We start from the raw sequence: 6,820 nt of genomic DNA on the forward strand, positions 1-6,820 counted from the left end.
AAATTTCCACTGCCGACCGAGAGACGCCAAATTTCCAATTTCGCCAATTCAAGCTTAATTCTACCACGGACCTCCAAATCACATTTTAGACGCGCTCCCCAAGTCCAAAATCACCTAACGAAGCTAACCAAATCATAAAAATCCAAATCCGAGATCTAATACTAAAAAGTCAAAACTTGGTCAAACCTTTCGAATTTAAAGCTTCAAGATGAGAATCATTCTTCCATATATGTTCCGATTAACCTGAAAACCAAAATCGACGATTCACATAAGTCATAATATATTATACGGGGCTAGTCATGCCCGAGAACTGGCGAGCGAAGTGCAAATGCTCAAAACGATCGGTCGGGTCGTTACATCGTCCCCCACTTAAACATACGTTCGTCCTCGAACGTGCTCAGAGTTGTTCCAAAAACCATCAAATCGTTGTATAACCTTACCATGCACATACCCAGGGGTGATCCCACGTCACCCTATCCCATATAGGTCCGATAACACAACATAAGTGAAATTTCACAATTCACCCTAGCCCATAACCTTAGAACCAAATTTCCACTTCCGAAATCATCTATAAGATCAGAGTCTCACATCTACACACTGAATAAGTCCGAACACGCTGTATCAAGCCATAACCGCAATTCAAGATGAAATCACATGATATACCACACAACTCAAACACTCATAGCAATAACTTCTAATCACAACAACCGCTCAAACAACCCAATATCGGTAATAAACCTCTTATCAAACAAAGCCTTATTCCAACACTTTCGTATACCGCCGCTGATGAAAGAAACACGCAAAAATCATAATCATTCCTCCGATCAACCAGTCATGGAGTTCCCTCTCCGTCGGTAAGGACCGTAGTAAATTTCTAAGCTGAATTCTGATATTATCCTTCCAACATACTGAAATAGAATCTGATAGTATTCATTCTAGGTTCAATGACCTAATCTCATCCAACACGACTACTCTTGTGACATGACACATCAATACAATCTAAAGCCACAATTCGTGCAATCCGTGCACCAAAAAGCAACAATCCAAAGGTACTCAAATCATGGAAAATGACTCAAATGAGAGTGATGTACCGCAAGCTCACCAGTACCACCTCAACACGATGCCAAGAACCCATCACACACTGTAGAACAAGAATCACACGAATCTAACCTGAAGGATCATATCCCAACATAACTTCGCGGCAATGCGCGACCCTATCCAAACACTGGTCCACATGAAACACCTCAAGTCACCATGCCCAAAATCAACAACCACGCGCAATTGATGTCTCGTACCAAAAGTGAATCACCATAACCACGGAGAGGCAAATGACATAACACCACACGAAACCCGAAAGAACATAACTAATACGTCGTCCACCAAGCAATACCCAATACTCTTCCCGCTCAAATTACGCTATAAGACCCCAATAGAACCGCACTATATGTGCATATAACCAACAATCACAACTCCTTATAACACAGAAGGGTAACTCGTAGACCACTCCAGAACACAAATAAACTCAATAACAATCGGATGTCACATTCCTTAACAATAGCAATTCGGAGTCAACAAATCCGACCCGGTGCAGAACACACATCCATACAGGCCTACCAATGAACCCTAAATCAACTCTGGTCACCCACAACAGTTAAATACTCTCTGAAAGTCTACAATGACTGAATCACAATACATACTAACCTCTGGATAACCTTGGCTACATTTTTTTATAGTCCACAACTACGAAACAATCTACTCACGTAAACTCTCAGTCTCCCAATCCATAGAACATACGAATCACCATCTCTGATCTCGACTCCACCGCCTGAATGTTCATGATAACTAGGGATTTTGATATATTTTATACTCCTTCTTGCTTATGTTTTGATTGGAAATTTGTACAAAATAGTCCCAAAAGGCTCACAAGTTGTACTTGATTGCAGGTTTGATCAACAAAGTGACAAGATGTCAAAGACCAGCTCAAAAGAAGCAAAACTTGCACAAGCACTAAGACAAGACAAAGCTCAGGCAAAATAAGGCCAGTGCGGTCCGCACTGGGAGATTCAGAGAGCATGATTTCCAGGTAAAGAGGCAGTGCGGCCGCACTACCATTTTGTGCGGTCCGCACTGAGATCAACGCGGCCGCAGTCCATTCTCTGCGGTCCGCAGTGAGGAGAATCAGAGAGTTGCAATTTCCCAAGAGAAGAGATGAAGAGAGGAAGAGATCAAGAAAATTTTGAAGGTGGAAGCAAAGTCTTTGATTCAAATAGAAACCTTGTATTTATAGGCGCACGATGACGGTTCCGCGGCGCTAGTGGTCGACCGCCATTGGCAAATATTTAATGTTTGGGGAAACGAACCGACAAGACATTTCGGTCACCTCGAGCGCTTACGTCATGAGATGACGTCATCATCAGCGCCTCTGGAAAATCGAGGTTCAAGTCATTTCTTGTCATTTTATTCTAAGAAACGAGGGGACTATCTGTATACGGTGGAAAAAGGTATACCACGTCGGGAGGCCAGGACGCTGAGCTCGGGGTCGAAGCTCCTTTCCAATATCGAGGTCGAGGTCGATATCATTTGCGGAGGTCGGAAGAAGGCCTACTTCGAGATAATACCGTTATGATTTAGTAACAGATAGTGTGAGATACCCGCAACGACCTGAAGATCATGGCGTAAATTTCGGAACGGATTGGTCCTTGGCGGTTAGACAACTGTCCAATATGATTTCCTACTGTGATTAAAAGTGTACCTTATTTAGGACTTCGCTATTATATAAAGGGGAGCCCATTCATTTGTAACACACAGTTCATTGATAAGAAATATATGTTCATCACTTTTTTGCTTACTGTTCATCAGAATTGCCTTATGATTCGTTGTTCTTATTATCCCACCTCGAGATTGTCATAGGTCGAGGTCGAAATTTAGCTTGTGCACTGGTTTGACTTATTTCATTCTCTAGTTTATCTATTTAATTCTTTGTTTATCAATTGGTATTGGATAAAATCACATATCTTTAAAACCACAATATAAGTTTAATTGTTACTTGAATTTTAGAGTAAACAATAATAATATCTATACATACAAAAAATATATATATTTTTGGATATTATTTGAGAGTGACTGTACAATGTCATTTTTTCAAATTTTACTGAGAAATTCATAAATTCCCCTTTATTTTCTTGGAATACAATTAATTATATTAGTTCACCAAAATATATGTAGAACTCAACATATAAATTTTGTCATGGGGAAAATTGATTGAAAATTGGGACGCTTAATTAAGAAATAGTAATTTTTTTAATGTTGGTCCACCCTTTTGGTTTCCTCTTCCATCGATGGAAGCTAACCATTTTCAGAGTTCTCTGCATAACTGCACTCAATCTCTCTCTTCCTGGTAAGTTCTTCTTCTTCTTCCTCCTCCTCTTTCTTTTTTATAAACATCTTTATGGCTAAATCGAAAGTTGTCTTTCAGCCCTCAAAACCAAACACGTCCCACTTTTTTACCCGTTTCAATGTTCTCTCTCAAATTGACTTCTTTCTCTCCTATATCCAAGTTCCTATCACTGTATTCGGGAACGCTGGATTCCATTCAAAGTTTATTCATTTGTGGATTAAGATTTTGTGAAGGTTGTTCGTTTCGTCTAATTTGTCTCAAGTTTAGCTCTCGGTTTTGGTAAGCTTTTTCTCCAATTAATCTTTTTTTACTGCACTTGTTTGAAGCTAGATTTTTGCTAGATTCTACATGTGTGCCTGTATTTTTATGTGATCTTCACATGCATGTCTAGAAATTGATACTCTAGTGCGTGATTTAGATCAATTGTTATCTGATGTCTCTTCTGATTATTAATCTACTGGCATTTGTTTCCGAAACTTACTGACCAAAACACTCTGATATGTGATATTACGTCTTAGGTGCGAATCTTGAGATTAATATCATAGATTTTTCTAGGCTGATATGGTTGTCACTTTCTTTTTTTACTTTCAAGATTATGCGACCTTTGTCTTGTTTGTAAAAATATCTGCAGGTAAAATAAGCTCCTGGTGCAGTTCACTTTAGATTTTTGGCTTGTATATACTACTAAGCTAGACCTTAAGGTACGCATTTTGCTTTTTTTTGTTGGGGAGATTCTGAAGTACTAAAGAAGTGCAACTTTGTCATAAAAATGAGATTTTAAGATTATAAAAAATTGAACAAGTTGGAAACTAATTTACATAGGAGGGTTGATAAACCTTGCCTCCCTAAGATTCATATGAAAATAAAAAAGTACAGTGAGTTCCTATGAAAATTACCTTAGTACAGATGCAGTCACAAATATCTGCGATTATGGTGCGTAGTTGTTAAGATTTTCGGAAGTCTTTATATAGTTCATTACTTCAAAGACTATCCTGAAGCATACTTGTTTAGTAAATGGTGTAAAACGGAATGACATAAAATTGCATGATTTTCATTCTGAAGAAGGTTAGGGGAATTGATGTTGCAACTACTTATTTAATGTAAAATTCTAATTGCCAATTATTTTTTCTGATGCATTCTACTTGTGTTCTCTTTGAGTATTTTCTGGTGGTGTTGTTTTCTTGTTACCTCTTCCTGCTGTAGTTACTCGAAAACATCTCCGGTTCACTATAGTTGTTGCATCAATTTCTCTTTATGTACTGCTGAAATCATCTTCTTCTATCCCCTTGTGCGTTAGGTGGCAATGTGCTCTGCAATTCTATTACTTTTGGAAATTCTACATTTGATATATTTGAATTAGTAATCGGCTGGTATTTGATGGTTCGCTTAATTGAAATATTCTTTCTTCTTCAGTGTTGCTTAAGTTTTCTCATTGCAGGTTCTCTAATAACAAATGTTTGTCTAACAAGCTAACATTCAAAAGGGATGCATCTTTCTTTTGTCTGGTATGGAAGAATATACCAGGGAAACATGCTGTAGAATGTACTTTATTGCAAGTACATCTATCATAATCTTTTTGTTATTTTGTATAAACTTTGTTCCTAGACAGATTAATGTACTTACGGGCAACAAATCAAAGAAATTTTAGATGAACAATTTTGTATTGGAGAATGAACAAAGAAAAAAATGAACGAAGAATTGAAAGGAAACATAGAGTTAAGAAGCAAACGAACTGCCACTCACCAAAAGAGAAGAGAAATGAGAGGGGAACTAAAAGCAGAGAAAGTTGGGGATGTTCCTCTCAAATTGCAGAGAAGAAACGATATGGGTAAATGAACACGGGGAAAGCTAAAAGAAGAGTATTACCATTTTGCCTATACAGATCTTTGTAGTGTTGAGTACATATCTTTGCAATCTTACTGAACTGTTGAAACAAGTACATGTCTTCGCAGTGTTTGAGTCTTTTTGGTACTTTTCGGGCTATACAGATACAAACATAATGTTGTCGGGCATATGCCCGTGCATAGCACGGACACCGGCCATCTAGTTATCTTAATAAATAGAACATATTTGCCCAACTAATTCGGCTTTGCGCTAGTAGTCCTGTAAGGGGTAAACCGTTTTCTATCAAAAAATTCTCCATTTTCAGTCTCGACTCAAATTTTTTACTTTAGGGTGAAAGAATTCCAATCATTATTTTAGGGTGAAAGAATTCCAATCATCCTACCTTTGTTGACGCTTTACTGACATATTTTTCACATTCTTTAGCAATTCGAATTCGACAAAATTAGGGAAATATGCCAACCGAAACATCAGAAAATTGTTAAGCAAACAACTTGTATTTTCCTTTGAAACTTTTCCATGATATGCAAAATGTTTGACCGCCAATCCGAGAGCTTAATTTAATACTTTTTTAAAAACAAAGTTAAGAAATAATTACACAAAATTTATTAAGAAATAGTTGAAAAGGCTACTGCTAGGCCAAATTAAGGAGGAAAAAACTAGACATAAAGCAGCAAAAAGAAAAAGAAAATTTGTGGCTGCTGGGATTCGAGCCCAGGTCTCCACGGCCACAACGTGGAATTCTCACCACTAAACTACAGCCACTTGTTGTGACACAATTGAATTTGAAAATTTAAAATCGATTTTGTTTCAGTTCTATTATATGATTTTCTTAATTTCCTTTTCACTTTTCACGCTCACAGATCCACTAACCACCAATGAGAAATGCCACAATTATTTTTATTTAACTTTCCAAGGAGTTAAAAGGAAGATGAAATTTAAGAGCCCGTTAGGGTTAGCTGAATTGAAGTAGTTATATTAAGCAGTGAGTCCTTACAAGCAGGGGTGTACATGGTTCGGTTTGGGTCAGTTTTTCCCTAATAAGAAACCAAACCAAGTAAGTCGGTTTTTCAATATTGGAACCAAACCAAACCAACTAAATCGGTTTTTTATCGATTCGGTTTTTGTCGATTTTTGTTGGTTTTTTGGTTTTTTTGTCTATTTATCGGTTTTTCCTTAAATGTGGGACATACACTACCAAACGTATATTTTTGTGACTACATTTTCAACGTAACACTATCAAACCAATTGCTCTTTGAGAAATCTATCATTTACCAAGATATATTAATGATAATTGAATCAAATAGTGATGAATAATTTAAGTACTCAATTAAAAATTAATTATTTTTAACATGAAATAAATTCTTGTACTTAGCGGGAAAAAACTACCAACCAAACTAGAATGTAAAGGCAAAGAGTTAGATTATCATAATAGCAAAGAACTAGACTAAAAATAAAAACGACTAATATGTACCATAAAATTTTAGAAACTTTATATAAAAATATACATATATATAGGTGTAATAATAAATTTAAATAGCTACTTTTATAGTCGGTTTGGTTCGATTTTTCGGTTATTTT

The 6,820-nt window shown here is 36.7% G+C and overlaps 1 non-coding gene across 1 annotated transcript; it reads right to left on the minus strand.

Annotated features, from left to right (window-relative positions):
- Window positions 1–5,932: 5,932 nt before the first annotated feature.
- Window positions 5,933–6,004, minus strand: TRNAH-GUG. The gene has a single exon. It is a non-coding gene; the product is annotated as a tRNA-His (tRNA).
- Between the last annotated feature and the right edge of the window lie 816 nt (window positions 6,005–6,820).

Source organism: Nicotiana attenuata, unplaced genomic scaffold (assembly GCF_001879085.1).
Source record: "Nicotiana attenuata strain UT unplaced genomic scaffold, NIATTr2, whole genome shotgun sequence".
NCBI lineage: Eukaryota > Viridiplantae > Streptophyta > Magnoliopsida > Solanales > Solanaceae > Nicotiana > Nicotiana attenuata.